Source organism: Rhipicephalus sanguineus, chromosome 10 (assembly GCF_013339695.2).
Source record: "Rhipicephalus sanguineus isolate Rsan-2018 chromosome 10, BIME_Rsan_1.4, whole genome shotgun sequence".
Taxonomy (NCBI): domain Eukaryota; kingdom Metazoa; phylum Arthropoda; class Arachnida; order Ixodida; family Ixodidae; genus Rhipicephalus; species Rhipicephalus sanguineus.
In genome coordinates, this window is record NC_051185.1 from 39659827 (window position 1) to 39676194 (window position 16368).

Consider the following 16368-nt stretch of genomic DNA (forward strand, 5'->3'; position numbering starts at 1 on the left):
CACGCAGCACGACATGCAGAACAGCGCAGATGGACGACCGCGTGAGGCGCAAAAATCTACAGCTCGCCTTTCACTTTATTATATAAGGCATCCGACGGGAGCGCGGGAAATATGTCTTCTGTCACCCGGTTGCGTGGATAGCGGTGAAGAGGACCGAAACGCAGTGGACGCGGGTGCCGCATGCAGTGGCTCCTATCCGGTGCCTTCGACGTTTGCGTTTGGGCAGGCATCCCTTCAACATGCGAGTTATCCTCGTGGCTATCAGTGTTGGAGGTAACGCGTTACAAGTAACGGCGTTACCGGTAACGCGTTACTTTTTTCGGTAACTTAGTAACGTACTCGTTACAATTTAGAAACTGTAACGGGTAACGTACTTACGTTAACATTTTTCGGTAACGTGTGGTGTCGTGTGGTGTCACGTTACTCGTTACTTTTTCATCCTGGGGGTGCCGTTTTCTCAGAGCTCGCCCCGACAAATTCTTTTGTCGCCCTGAGAAACTGTACGGACATGCTTCTTGTGGAAGTGGATGTAGCAGGTGGATTGCTGGCACCTGCGCCTTTTCGTGCCCAAAGGACAGGCCGTCCGAAGAGAAAGCGCAAGGGCTGGTTTACTCCATACCACGTGCCGATCGAGAGTAGACTTGACCCCCGGCTGGAAGAAAACCCTGAAAAAGAATGCGAGCGGGACGCGAAACGTAGAATTTTTTCTTGTAACGCAAAAAAACAAAATCTTTTTTTTTTACTCACTACCTTAATACCGCTGTCACACGAACAGCCTTAACCGCGGTTAAGCTAAGGTTACGGCTAACCTCGGTTACAGGTAGCTACACGGCAGACATTACCGCAGTTAGTGTACTAATCGTGGTTATTGCAAACGGGTGATTCCACGAGAGATCGACACGGATCCGAAAATAGATATTTTAGATTTGATTGAGTATTTTATTTTTTATGCATGTCCCATGCCAGTAGCCCGAAAAAGAACTTTATTTCCTTATTAAATGCATAATTTACGAGGGAAAAATATCAAACATATTCAATCCGGAGGGACCCATTTCATTACCTGTCGTTCTCGAAAGTTCACGACGTTGTAAAACACAAATATTATCGTTACAAAGAAGATATTTTGTGTATGAAATGTATGCGCAACAAAGAGTAAAGTAACATTGTTTGAAACTTGTAGAGCTAAGGAAACTGTTTTTGAAAAATGTCTAAATATGCGACATTTTATAGTCGCCACAAAGTTGATAAGGCTTATCAACTTTGTTTTAAAAATAAATTGAGCTTTTTTCTGTCTGCAACTGCAGCGAAGTTTCTGGTTTTTGAACTCCTCAGCGAGTGAGGCTGATCTTGAACAACCTCACATAAACGCTCGCAATTTTCGCGGTAATTATACAGGTTAAAGTGAACAAAAAATATTTATGCACAGATATTTTTTTACGTGACTAGCCCATTTAAGCATTTCTTTACTACCACAAAATTCGCGCATCTGTTTTGCTAGCAGAAGCACACCATCTGAATTATTGTAAATTTCTTGAGATTTCATTGATGCTTTCTTTGCGAATAGCGTTGATGATTGAATCTCATATTCTGTATAGTAACGTAACATTAAGAAAAAGGGCTTCACCATGTGTCAGAGTCAGAAGCCATCACACGTAACTCTAAAGGCAACTTTAAGCCACTATACCATTGCTAAGGTCCGGTACATTTTTTGCAAGTAATACTCGTTAAATCAGCATTTTGGGTGTATTCGTTGTTTGGGTTAGAAGTTTTAGGTGAAACGTAAATTTCAAATTTAAATTATTGTTATTGTGGGTTCCTGCAGCAAAGACACATCGAATAAAATTTATGATTGCTGAGTATCGGCAGAGGTAATGTCCGTTACTTTTTTTCGGTGACGGTAACGGTAACGCGTTACATTTTTTTCTAGGTAACGTAGGGCGGTAACGCGTTCCTTTTTTTATAGTGTAACGAGTAACGTATTTAGTTACTTTTTTTCAGTAACGCCTACAACACTGCTTGGAATCCAGTCTGTTACTCTTAGTGACCAGCGGTTATCATGACGCGCTAAATGCCCTGGCCATGTCCATTTCTTCTTCTTCATTTCGACTAAGATGTCCTTAACACCCTTTTGTTCCCTGGCCCATTCTCCTCTGTTCTCGCCCCTTAAGGTTACACCAGTCATTTTCCTTTCGTTGCGTAGTCCTCAATTTCAGTTGAGCACTCTTCGTAAGCCTCCAGGTTTCTGCTCCGTCGATGAGTACCGGTAAGACGCAGCTGTTATATACCTTTCTCTTGAGGGACAGTGCTTCATGATTTGAGAATGCTTGCCGAATGTGCTCCACCCCATTCTTCTAGTTCATTCTCATGGTTCGACTTCGTGATCACTACCTGTCCTAAGTAGACGTATTCCTCTGTGCCTCGCTACCTATCGCAAAACCCTATTCTCTTCCGAGACTGTTGTGCATTACTTTAGTTTTCTGCATATTATTTTCAGATCTCGCGTTCTGATTTCATTGTCCAATTTAGTAATCATCAGTTGCAATTCGTCCCCCGAGTTACTCGCCCCGCCACGGTGGTCTAGTGGTTGTGGCGCTCGACCGCATGCTGACCCGAAGGTCGCGGGATCGAATCACGGCCGAGGCGGCTGCACTTTCGAAGGAGGCGAAAATGTCTGAGGCCCGTGTACTTACATTTAGGTGCACGTTAGAGAACCCCAGGTGGTCGAAATTTCTGGAGACTGCTACTACGGCGTCTCTCATAATAATCATATCGTGGTTTTGGGACGTTAAACCCCAGACATTATTATTGTAATCCGCTGAGTTACTCATACAGACATCGAGATGCAGCTCTTGATGAGTGCGAGCGAGGGACTTTATGAAGTCGCGAATAATCTATCCTGGACATTATTATCCACTGACACTGCAATACTGAATCAGCACTCCTTAAACGCCTATGTATTGTTCTTTTGGGTGCGGTTTCCTGTGCAAGAAACTTAATTATATTGGTGCATGTGTGGAAATTTCTACTTGAATATCTGAAGCGCAGTATTATGACTGCGCATTTGAAGACTGACGTGGAAATTGCCACAGGTGTTGCACTTGCAAAAGACGAGAACGAAATTTGCTGCTAGCTATGTCTGTAGTACGGCCGGTGGTCTATAAAAAATTCGCCTAGGAGCGTTTCTTTAGCTTCCTTTTATCTACATATAACCTGCTGCCGGTGATGTAAAATTGGTAAAATATATGCAGCTTGATGTGAGCTTTAAATTGCACACTTTATCTCGCCTCGGGATTATACGGCAATACATTTTGATTAAAATTTCAAATGTAACGTTAATGTAACGACACGTTCCAATTTTTGAAATGTAACTGGAACGAGTCCCTTTCGCAATAAAGGAACTTGTAACGAGAACTCGTTCCAAGATAAGAGAGGAACGAGGAACGAGCGGCCGTTCCTGTTTTAGAGGAACGTGTACAACACCGGTGTATCAGGTCCTGTTCGGAGATCTTTGCGTCCGCTGGGCGCAACTCTCTCCTTGCGACATGTGTCTGTGAAACCCAAAGACCGCACACCTGCGGACGATCAGAGCGCGGTCATCTACACGCACGATGGGGGGATTGCCACTCTGGCTCGCGGACGAAAGTGTGTGTGTATGTGGAGAGGGGGGGGGGGGGTGCGAAGAGAACTTCGTGGTTCATTCATCGCGACGCATCGGCTTCCAATAACACCCGCGGCTCACTGCCGGTCGTTTACAAAGACAAGTGTGGCTAGTGGACTGGTCAACCTCCGCTCATTTTCTTTTTCTTTTTTGTTGTGAGAGAATGCCGAGGATGCCATGCACCTATTAAGTCGGAGTAAACCTTTGACATTTCGTTCCAAAGAGGTTTAAAAAAATATGCTTCGCTAGTTCACGGGATTTCTGGCTTTCAACCGTATCGCGCTCTGCTGCTTTCTAGCCGCCTGTCAAACACAATTAGCCCGGAGCCTTGGACGAAGGAGACTTTAAGTCCTGAACACACGTACGCGTTGCAGCGCGTCAGCGCGTGACCTTTTGACGCGGCGTCGCGCCCTCTTTCTACGGGGAGAGAGGGCGCGCAGCTTCGCGTAGCAGCGCGCCCTCTCTCCCCATAGGGAGAGGGCGCGACGCCGCGTCAAAAGGTCACGCGCTGACGCGCTGCAACGCGTACGTGTGTTCAGGCCTTTAAACTCAGTGTCCCACTGATCCGCCGGCACACCACGAGCAGAGCTTGAATCTCAAGTGACAAAAAGGATATATATGCTGAATAAAAAAACGGACGTGAACTTAGTAGGCTGTTTCTTGCAACATGATTGATTTACGACCTGTAGTTTAGACCGCCGGCCTCGGTCTTCTGAAGGGAAGATAATCGTCTTAGCGACTTCCTCACCTAAACTGCGAGGGAAGCAATGTTGTGGAAAGGCTAAAGGTGGAGAGGGCATGGAAAAGTAACTGTAATTGTATTTCACGTTACAGTTACTGTGTAAAAAAGTAAGGGTGTTTCAGTTACAAGTTCATCTAACTAAAAAGTAACTAGTTACAGTTACAAGCTACTGAAAAAAGCAGCTACTTAAGGGTAACGCCTTACTAGTAACTAGTTACCGCCCAAGACTGCTTACATGTACACAGTTGTGGGTAACTCTTGTCCTCGTCTTCTTTTGTTTGTTTTTTTTGATATTCTGAATCGCACAATTATCAGGAATGATTTTTCGCAAATAGTCTCAGACACACGTGATTTGTAACTCAAATTTACATAGTTGCAAGATTTCACAAGCGGACAACGCTGCGATAGAGTGATTCCCGAGAAAGTATCAGTATGTTTTCTAGCGATGTGTTAAGATGCCCAGTCCAGTGTGCCAAGAGTGGCCTCAGCGGCTTCTTGATAAAGAGATCGGACTTTTAACCAAACAGCCGTCAAGAAAACAAGCTGACATCGCCTGCTGACCGCACGACGGCATGATATGGCTGTCAGAAAATAGGGAGGACGTTCGCGTGGTGGAGACCTCCCAAGCTCGGCCAGGGGGCGCTGCGTCGCGCGCGTTTGGCCGCCTTGCTTGCAAAAACCGGTCGCTGCTTTCCCCGCACCTGCCTTTTCACTGCGCTGTCTCAGCACGTTTAAGCGCCCTGCACGCGCTGTCATCTGCTCGCCCAGCATGTGCAGCCTGAAGGGTCGCTTGCTTATCACCTTTGCGGGACCGAGCAGGTCGTCGTCAAAGACGATGCCGTTTGTGCGAGCGCTACGTGCGTGCCGATGGTGAACGGCCACATTTCTATGACGTGAATAGGGAAGTGACTGCGCGAGTTCTGTAATTATGTTACTTGTAAAACGCACCTTCGTTGCGGCAGTGATGTCTGCTCGGAGCTGTCAGCAAACATCCACCACGCTTTTGCGCGCGTTTTCGATTTATAAATTTCGATTGCTTCGATGCCAAGTTTGTCGTGCGGCTTTAAATTTATTATGATCTCGGTGTAAAGAGCATAAATTTACATCTGCCCTGTTGAATCACTGGCTGCATCGCAATGCGCAGTGTTCAGTTTCGTGGGAGTTTCACTTTTGCCGAGGTTTGCATCGAAAGATAACAACGTCGGATAGCAAGTTTAATGCCACCTTGGATTTTTTTAGAGCTCCCTTACAGCATAATGATGCGCGCCACAAAAAGTTTCATGTCCACTTCGACCATGCATGTTTCTTGCAGAGGCGTGTTTCATTTCGGATAATATCGACGCCTGATCACGCACCGTGTTCGGTGATTCGAATGTCGCTTTAGTTGTTTCGACAGCGCTGCTCAGCATCATACTATACAATACCCACTGGGATCGCGCATGTTAATGATTATGCCGAGATTTGTGCCCGATGATAAGCGCGTCTGATTTCGCGAAGCCATCGAAAATTCAGTCGCCACCTTTGTTCTTTTTTAGCTCCTTTCCTAAGCGGCAGCTGCATATTGCCCGCAGCTCACGCGCATGCAAAGATATAATATATTACGCGCCGAAACGACGAAATTATTATAAGGCACGCCGTCGTGGTGGCCTTCGAATTAATTTCGGCCACCTGGGGTTCCTTAACGTGCACCGTAATCTAAGTACGCCGGCGTTACTGCATTTCGCTCCCATCGAAATGCAGCTGCCGTATGCGGGAATCGAAGCCATGACCTCGATCTTACCAGCGGCACACCTCAGCCTGCTAAGCAATCACGGCGTGTCGCATGCAAGGCCAATGTAAACATTCAGTGCAAACATACAGCTTAATTCTGTTTACACTGAGCCGCGACGGGAAATGTACCGCCTTCAGCTGAATAAAACACCTGTAGTACTCACGGTACGATATCTAAACTGTGGTGCATTAAGCCAACGTGCTCTGCTGCTGTCACATTACAAATGGTTGACTCGGAAAGCCAGCGCGATCTCGAAATGTACAGTGGCAGTCTATTTGTTGTAACTTCGGTTCACAAATGCACTTCCCTTTCAAATGAGCACGATCATCGCGTTTCTGTGTACGCCAAATATTGCTTCAAGGTGACAAGACCGCGAAAGCATCTCGGCGAAATGCCATTATCCACTCTTGACGCATCTGCTCTTCGCACTGCTTGCATTGGAAACGGTAGAACTTGACGGGCAGCTTCCGGCTCTTCGACATTTTAAAACTTTTGTGACAGTTCACAATGCAGCTAAGCTGCGTGCCTGCTTTCCGGTACGACAAAGGATCGGCATCCAAAGCGTGAAGCATGCGAGATGAAAGCCCCGGGGAGCACGTTGCAAGTAAGCGGGACCCGTCGGAGCTACCGGAGCTTTCCCCTCTCTCCGCTGGGGCGGCAGACAGCGCTTTGAGCGTTGGAGGCCATGAAGTCAGAGGTACAATCAGGAATGGATGTAAATCAAAGGATGGTGGGCCGCCTCGCGTTGGGCGCTCACGGGAAGACGACAAATGAGGCGGTAAAGGGTGATATGGGATGGACAGGCTTTGAAGTGAGGGAAGCGCAGAGCAATATTAGATTCGAAGAGAGGCTGAGGAAAATGAAGAAGAGTACAAAGCACTTCTTATTTCGGATTCATCGTGCATCATCGTCAACATGTTCATGCGGCCACGACGACGAGGATGTGCATCATCTGTTGCTCGACTGTCCGAAGTACGACACGCATAGACAGCGACTCGAACAAGAACTTCACACGCTGGACTCTGAGCGAACGTTTTCCTTAGCGAAAATACTAGGCCGTGGATAAAAAGAACTAGGAGGCTCACCAGTAAATATACGGCTAGCAGTGCGGGCGATATGGCAACAAGCATTAAGCGGAAGGTCAGAGAGGCGAAAAGGACTTATTGGATGGCAGCGATGGAAAAGAAGCCGGCTCTGAGTAACTACCGAAAGGGAAAAAACGAAATAAGGAGGGAAAGGTTTTATGATAATTCAAGGGGAAGCGCTTTACTGTTTGAAGCAAGGTCGGGCTGCCTTAGAACGCGTAGTTATAAAGCGAGATTCAGTAACGAAGAAGAACAATGTACATGCTGCGGGGGAACTAGGGAAACGATGGAACATGTACTGATTGAATGTGGCGATATTCACCCAGGTATACGTGTGGGCACGAGTCTACATGAAGCCTTGGGTTTTAGGGACAACAATGGAAAGCTGCACACGACCGCGATAGAAATAAGTAAGAGACGGTTAGAGTATTGGTGGCAGAAAAGTAGAGATAAAGAACAAAAATAAATAATGGGGGGGGAAAATAAGGTCATTCTGCCTTAAGAGGCAGAGAGATGGACCGTGAATTTATATTTTTTGGTATAATAGCATAGATTTAATCAATGTAGATAAGGTATTAGGCCAACATGAAACAAGGAAGCTTTTTTTTTCTTCGAGCCTGGGGCAGACATGTCATCGCCCCGTTTTAAAGGGGACGCTCATAGCATCCATCCATCCATCCAGCCATGTGCAGCGTCCTCACCTCCCGTCGTTGTCAGTCAGTCAACTTCCCTTTCCACGAGCGCTCTTTGGTTCAGGAGTAGAATCAGCAAGCCGCAGCAAAAGGGGTGGGGGGGGTCCTGCGGCGTTGGTCTCGCAGATGCCCGACAACAGTGCTGTGCATCGGAGGCACTTGTGAAAGAGCCGAGAGTCGAAATGGACGGCGATGGCCGCGGGGAGCCGCCGCCGCAAAAGGCCGCTCACTATTGTGTCGACGATCGAATCCAATATATTCGTGAATTTCTTGCCTCCAAAGGCGTCGACTTCGACCGATGCTGCACTTTCGATACCGACGGTGACTGCTGGCTGGCGGGAACACTGCCTCCGTGGAACAAGATCCTCTCAGCGGTGTGCCTCGAGCTCATCGAACTTCGACCGGCGGCCCTCTGTCTCCGTTCCAATGACCTTTTTTACCCCAATGGCAACAGTAGTGTGGAAGCGCTGGACTACGGCGCGTACCTCTTCACGTGGCTTCCCAAACAACATGCATGCGTGCAGTGGATATGTCTCAATGAAGGCATTAGCTTCAGAAAGCCGGTGTTCGCGCTCAACATGGCGCTCCCATCAAGTGCCCGCGTGCGTCACCTCACTCTCGAGAAACGCTACTCGAATTCGTTCAGCGAGCTCGACCTGTGCGACGGCATGGCGGCGTTTACGACGCTCGAGACCTTCCAGTTCCTCAAGCTGGACATCACTTCCCGCGACCTAGCACACAGCATCGCCGCCCTCCTGCGGGAAAACGGGAGACAACTCGTCAAAGTGCGGTTCGAGCGCAACGACCTCTCGCAGCCTAGCGCTGCTGTCATTCTCAAAGCGCTTCTCAAGTGCCATGTCCTCTCTGAACTCTCGTTCGACTACAACCACCTGAAGAAGCACAATATCGAGACACTGGCCGAGGTTGTACGTTCCCTCCGGAACGTGAAGAAGTTGACCCTTGACTTCAGCATCTCCGAACGTGGACTGTTCGGCCCTATCGCAAAGGCCCTAGAGAGTAACACATCACTCGAGGAGCTGAGCTTGAAAGGCTGCCGAATTCAGTTTGAACTGTTGTTCGAGGCACTGCATACCAACACGACGTTGAGGCTGTTGGACCTGAAGTTTTGCAAGATGACCTTCAACGAAGTAATGCACCTTGCCAGAGCCCTGACATTGAACAAAGGCATGCGGACGGTACTTCTGTCGCACTGCCGCATGGAAGACGAGGGTATTTTGCTACTTGCCAATGCGATGGCCATAAACGACACTCTCGAAAAACTGGATCTGTTCGACATCTTCCCAAGCACTCAAGTTATCATGGCTTTCTGCCGGTCCCTGAAGAATAATCGCACCCTGAGGAGCGTCGGATTTGGAGGAACCATAGGATCAGATCAGGAGAGGTACGTAAGACGAGGTGCATGAGCTGCATTTGGAGGCGAGAAAGGTTCAGTGGCATGTTGTTCTATCGCTGCAGGTTACCCTATGTCACATGTATACTTCGAACACATGTATTGTCGTTAATGTGGGTGAGCTTGCAAGGCCTTGTTAATAGAGAAGCCGCCGCGGTGGCCCAGTGGTTACGGTGGTTGGCTGGTGATCCAAAGGACGCGGCTTCGCTCCCGGGCGTAGCGGTCGCATTTCGATGAGGCAGAATGATAAAGCTTCGACTGCTTTAAAGGGGCCCTTCAACACTTTTGCAGCATGGCCAGGAAACGCTGCCGATCGGTAATCAAGGCTCCTGAGAACACGCGAGCCAAATCTTATAGCGCAGCCCGCGGCCTGGAAATTACAAATAATTTTTAAAGTGAGCTAGAAATCGCTCCCTCTTCTTTCTACAAACGCTGCCATTTACCCAAATGATATAACCGTTCGCAACGATGCACACAGCGGCGCATCGTTGTGAGCGGTTTGAGCCGATTGTCGGCGATCAAAACGCGTTTACTAAAGCTCTTCGTTCCCGAATCGATGCGCAAAGCCTATCGAACGTTACTATTACCAGTGAGAGAAGCACCATCTGTCAATGAAAGGTATGCTCGCCAAGAAAGACAGTCTGCGCTTTTCGTTCTATTTGTACGTGTTTTGCTTGTGTTCCGCCTACTGTGCACGGCTGTAGCGCGACTGAAGCACAATATTAATTAGAACTAACAGACAATAATGCCACGCAATGTATAGGAGATGTTATTTGTAATAATTGGGATATAAGTGTGAAGAAAGTGAAGTGGACGAAAAGATAACTTGCCGCCGGCAGGGACCGAACCTGCGACCTTCAAATAGCGCGCGTCCGATACTCTACCACTGAGCTACGGCGGCGGTCATCCCTCCGTCCACTTTATAGGGCATATAGGGTTTCCTTGGCATTATTGTCTGTTAGTGCTCATTAATATTGTGCCTAACAAAGAAAAACGAGCCCTTAAAAGCCATCTTCTTTCCTTCATTCATAGCAAGGGTCTTGTTCTGGCAGACTTGATGCCTTTAGGAGTATGCGAGGGATTATTGTTCAGCTGCCAGCTCGTAAAAATATCACGTGCTACGTGACGCCAAAAGGCAGAAAAAGACTGTTCGCACTCTCCGCCATGGCTGCGATCGGTGCTGACTAACACTCCTAGGTTTAAATGCACATATATACCCTATAAAGTGGACGGGGGGATGACCGCCGCCGTAGCTCAGTGGCAGAACCTCCTTGGGTAGAGCACGTTATTCGAAAGTCGCAGGTTTGGTCCCTGCCGGCGGCAAGTTATATTCTCGTCCACTTCATTTTCTTCACATTTATATCCCAATTATTGCAAATAACATTTCCTACACTTTCCTTGGCATTATTGTCTGTTAGTTCTAATTAATATTGTGTCTAACAAAGAAAAACGAGCTTAAAAGCCGTCTTATTTCGTTACTCGGTCTTTGGCGCATATTTGACGATTCCCGAAAAGGGTAGGGGGGCGCTTGCTCGGTTAGGGGCGCTTGCTTGGGATTCTACCGATTTTATGCTAGTGATTACACCGTTCGCCTACGCACCCGGTCACATTTCGATGGAAGCGCTATATGCTACACGGTCGTGCTTTGTGCGATGTCAGTGCATTTAAGGAACACCAGATGGTCTAAATTTATGGAGTCCGCTACTACGGCGTGCCTGATAGTAATATTGTGGTTTTCGGTATGTAACAGCCACAACTCATTTAAGAAAGATTACACAGCGTAAAAATAGAACACACAGAAAAAGGCAAAGACACAACACTCTATCAGTGCGTCCTTTCTGTGTGTTCCAACTTGTCCACATCGTTTATTCTTTCTTAAGTATAAACCAACTCGCTCAAGGATCCGTTCCACAAATTATTATTATTAGTAGACCCAATAAGGTGACAGGTAGGCTTCTTATGATCTTTCTTTGAGACATTAGATGTGAATGAAAATATAAAAAAAAATCTAGTACCCTTAAAATTTGCGTAAAAACGATCCGTAATAAAGTCTCATTTATGAGTGAAATGTACTCAAAGAAGCCACTTGCTGAAATGAGTTTTAACGCTTGTCTTATTCAACAATGTGACACATGGGGTGTTTGCGTGCTTTTATCTATGCTTTTAATCTTTGCACTTTGCAGGATGGAGTTGTCTCATCAAATGAGCCAGCACGAGTGCCGTGGCCGCATTGCGCTGCGTTGGAAGGATGCTGACCAGCTGACGCCCCTGACGATCGCGCTGAAAGCAGACGCTCCGTCTCTCCATGAACTTGACCTTGGCAATATCGACGACATCCCCTGCGCACTATTGTGCTCGCTTTTTGACGTCCTCGCTAGCAACACCGTGGTCAGAGCCCTGAGGATCACGGCGCTGCACTACGATTGTCGCCTGGGGGAAGCACTGCGCAACGCATTGATCTCCAATCGGTCAATCAAGAGACTGCAATTGAAATTTGACATTAATTCGTCTGAGGACCCCTTCATTGGCGATGTATGCAAAGCCCTCCTCGTCAATACAACGGTGGCCCAGCTGAGCCTGTTTTCGTGCGAAATCGGACTTACCCCTTCGAAGTGGTTTGCCAAAATGCTGAGGCAAAACAGGACTCTGACGTCGATTGAGCTTCACCTCCTATATTTGAGAGGCAGGCAACTGCAGATGATATCTAGGGGGATCGCTGAGAACATCAGCGTGACGTCATTCGTGATGACCTGCTTGCGGAGTAATCGTGCCTCGCTCCGTATTCGGGAGGCGATTGGACGAAACGTTGGCTTGCTCAACAGGGCGGCGAAGTTTGTGATGCGGACCAATCTGACGAAGAGCTCCGCCCAGGCATTTGAGACGCTGCGCGTAGCTCCTTCGTTTGTATCGCAGCTTTCCGAGGTCACTGAAAAGTCTGAACAAGAAGCCGTGGCAGCTATTGAGGCAGCCGACCGGTACATACGTTCGCACTACCTCTACCTCACTGGTGTCGTCAAGTTTTCGGTGGAGTGCCACCCGAGCGCTCGAACGCAGGCGGACGCACTGAACGATTACTGCTGGCAAGCGATCGCACAGTTCCTGAAGGTTTCCGACGTACGTGATGAATGAGAATCTCCGAGTGCTACTTTCTCGCGCTTGGTATTTTTCTTTAGTACTCTGTATGTACGCGGTTAATCCCATACCACAACTGCAAGTGGTTTCTGAGAAGCCTGACATCAGAAACGTTTTCGCATGATGTCGGGTGCTAGTTCCTCAAGGTACGCAGAGTAATTGAAAAACAATACTTCTAATGAATATATTTGTGTTTTGATTTATTTGTACAAATGGCAAGCAGCATGTCTGTCACTTGTGTCGTTTTCTGTGTTCGTCAAGCTGCTCGGAAGTGAGGCAACCAGCGAGACCCTTAAGTTTTGTTACTGTAACGCAAAATTTTTAAATGCTTATGTAATGAAGTAATTTATTTTTCATTATGCACACTATGTATTTTGCCAATGTACCTTCACTTTTCTCTTGTATTTAGCAGTACTTGCCTATAAAATGTTCTCCCAAATGCTGTTTTTTATTCTCTGCATCATGTGGTTACTGTGGTTTGACAGTGACGACCCGATAACCACTCGCCGATACAATATTTGACAATTCGGATTTATCCGATAAGCTCCGATTTTAAAACGGCATTTTCAACGTTCAAAGGGCATTTTCAAAGCTGACAATCATCAATCGAAAGGAGCGCACCTCCATCAGCGGCAGCAGCCTCGTAATGTATGCTTGCGCCTGTTACAATAACCTTTAAGGTTGTAATACGAAGAAACGTAGGTGTTTTGTATTGAAGTTTTCGTGCTTGTATGTATATGTGTTTGCGCGTTCAAACCTTACGGACATCCTAAATGCACTTAGTGTGTTCACATGTTTTCGCGTTCACAAATCATTTCATCTAAGATTTCCAAGTGTTGAGAATGATAATAACAATAGGTCCTTTATTTTTAATCGAGAAGATGCGGGAGGATGGGAGAAAAAGCTGAGAGGCAGATTTACTAGCTCCTGTTCCCCCAAAGGTAAACTTTGGCGAGTTTACAGCAGTGCACATAACAGCCTTATTAACAGGGTAAATGAACAGGAAGTGAGAAGAAAAACGAAAGGATGGGAAAACAGGATTATCAGCAACAATGCAACGCATTTTCATTGGAAATAAAATTAATAAGGAGACATTGCAACAACTGTTAATGCAAAATAAAATGCTGAATTTCGGAGAAATATAGATTTAAGAGCAATAAGCTCCGGAACAATAAACTCTGGAACACAACCTCCGAATTTCAAGAAAAATAAGCTCCGAAAACACGGAGCCCTACTCTTGACCAACTTATCACGGCTGTAAACATTCTTTGCTCGAGTGCGCGGCGCGAATTTTTTAGAGACGTTTTTAGAGCACCCAGTCGCAGTTTCGGTTTCAGTGAGCCCCGAGATTGGCAGGAGCAGTCCCGGTTTTCGGGAAAACGCAGCTGGCCACCTGACCAGACAAAGCTTAACAGTTATCGTGGAGTCAGTGCCGCAATACATGGGGGAAGGAATTCTTCCTCCATACCGCAATATCAACAGAGGCAGTGCGTAACATCTGCCAACGGGCACAACGAGGGAACAGCGGAACCGCCTCTCCTCATAATTTAGGTTCACATATGCAAGGTCAGATTTGCCAAGTTCGTTTAACTGTCATGTTACTGTACATTTCATCCACTTTCTTTTTTTTTTTTTTACGCTGGGAATGGGCTGGCGAGTTCGGTGCGCCGACGGGGTGAAGAGAGCGATAACGTCCCGGCTAGCAGTTTTTTTTTTCGAGTATTTGAATGCGCTCTGTCGAAATGCACATCTCCATTAGGATAGACATATCGAGAATAGCGGCCCGGAAGGTTGTCGTCCATCTTTCCCTCCTCCAGAAGTCTCACGTATTGAATGATCTCAACGCTGCGGCGTCTTCCAGCACTAAAGGGACCGACAACTGGCCCGGACGTGTGATTAGATCGTGGTAGCAACGGGAATACCGTGAATTACAGTGACAGATTCAAGCATCCTTTTCGCGATTTGAGTGCGATATATTTTCAAATGGAGTTTAGGAGTCGCAAAAAAACCGGTATGCCGCGTAGCCTGGCGGAATAGCCTTGAAGCACGATTATGGAGTCGTTCACTTTGCTGTACGAAGTCTGACGTTTTCATGCGTGGCATTATTAGTGTGCAAAGTTAGAGTATGCGTAATATTATCCATCCCCGCTCTATTCTGTGCTGTTAACGAGGTAAAAAAAGTTGCACGCTGAGAAGAGGCGCTGGCTTCGTGGCAACTAGTGGAATATGTCGAACCGCGGCGCATGCGCGCGGGGTGCACGCTTCGCATGTCGAACCGCCGCGCACAAGCACGAACCCCTCTCGCACTCTGAGACACGTTAGGATTTGTGTTGCATCCGTGCTTCTGCATCCGAACAAGTTTTCTAAGGGATCCTGCTGGAGACGGCGTGTGAGCAGAAAAGAGAAATCATAATTGCTGGCAATGTCTTCCCATAGCAGAAGAATGGCTCTAATTGTGACCTGCCATCCAATAACTGTCTGTGGTTGACCCCTTCCTTCAAAATGCCACTGAGATATCCACAATATCTGACTTTCCAGAAACTCAGTCAACTCAACGTGGCCGTTACGGATTGCGTGCCGCATTTTCTGCTCCGTCTTTTTCACGCGTGAGATGTGTGAGCAGTCAAACAGGTTGTCCATGCGCTCACAAAAGTTAACTGTTGCCTTGGCCTCTTGAGGGAGCTGTTTGGCATACACCATAGCAATTAAAGCGATGGAAACAGATGCACTGAGAACTTGCAGTGCCCTGTTTACTTTCATTGTAATGAATGGCTTCCGAAATATATGCCGGTCTGTGAGTTTCGGGGCCAGCCGCAGTCTCAGCTCGATTGACAGAGCTTCATGATGTGTGACCAATCTGAAATTTCGTTTCCAATGTGGAGCCTGTGTGCTTGTAAATTGTTGCGGGTAGTTTTGATGAGGTGTGGAACATCAAATATAAAATAAACCCGCTCATTATTCACAAAATAGAATGGAGTAGCAATCGACATGCCCAGTGAGTGGGCGAGGCTGATGTTAGTAGGGCCCTGGTCACAGATAACAGCCTTCACTGTAATGCCAATTTGTTTAAGTTGTTCAATAAGAGTAAGGAGCAGGCGGTGAGTAGCAGGAAAAGTATACCAGACGCATGCCCAAATGTGTAGGCAATAGGTTGAACCCATTTTCTGGAAATTCCAGACAAGGAAAACCAGTGCCCTGTCCGCTATCGATGATGTCATTTCCCTTCCATCATCTGTAAATCCCTGGACCACATCATTTGTCAGATCATAGGCAAGATTTTTCTTGAGCGTTCTTTCATCAAAAATCAGGGAGCATACCCGATCTCCTTTGCTCCATGACTGTTTTGGAACGTAGTGTGGGAAGTATTCCAGGAATAATACCAGGGCTCATTTCCACGTTGTTCAGCCATCGTCTCAAGGAACGCTGCGAGGGCAGTGTCAAATACGAAGATAAAAAGCGGTAGGCTCGCGGGCTGTGCGTGCAAGTGCAAAGCAAATTTTTTTAGCCACAACGGAAACCTTTTCCCTTTGCCCTTAGAGTGCATTTTGGCGTGACAGCTAATAAGTTGAAATACCTCATCTGTTACACTATTCCGAATGCACTCTAGAGCTTCTGAGAGGGTTGCAGGCGCCTTGCGTTGCATTTTCCGCAGCCTTGATATTGTCTTTTTATACTTGGACACTTTGGCATGAAGTCGCCTGATGACGTCCCTCGGCGGAACGCGTAGCTTGCGTGGATGAGCGGCATCCAATGTGGAGTGTTCTGATAGACATAAATAAATTATGTAAAAACTGTGTTCCACGTTCGGTCATTTTAAAGATTGTTGCATGGCTTCTCGTCAAAATGCGTTGGCGGGCTAGTTGGTTTATCATGCTAA

The 16368-nt window shown here is 47.0% G+C and overlaps 1 non-coding gene across 1 annotated transcript; it reads right to left on the bottom strand.

The window, feature by feature from the left end:
• Window positions 1-10186: 10186 nt before the first annotated feature.
• Trnaa-cgc (transfer RNA alanine (anticodon CGC)) lies at window positions 10187-10260 on the bottom strand. Its single transcript has one exon. It is a non-coding gene; the product is annotated as a tRNA-Ala (tRNA).
• Window positions 10261-16368: the final 6108 nt, after the last annotated feature.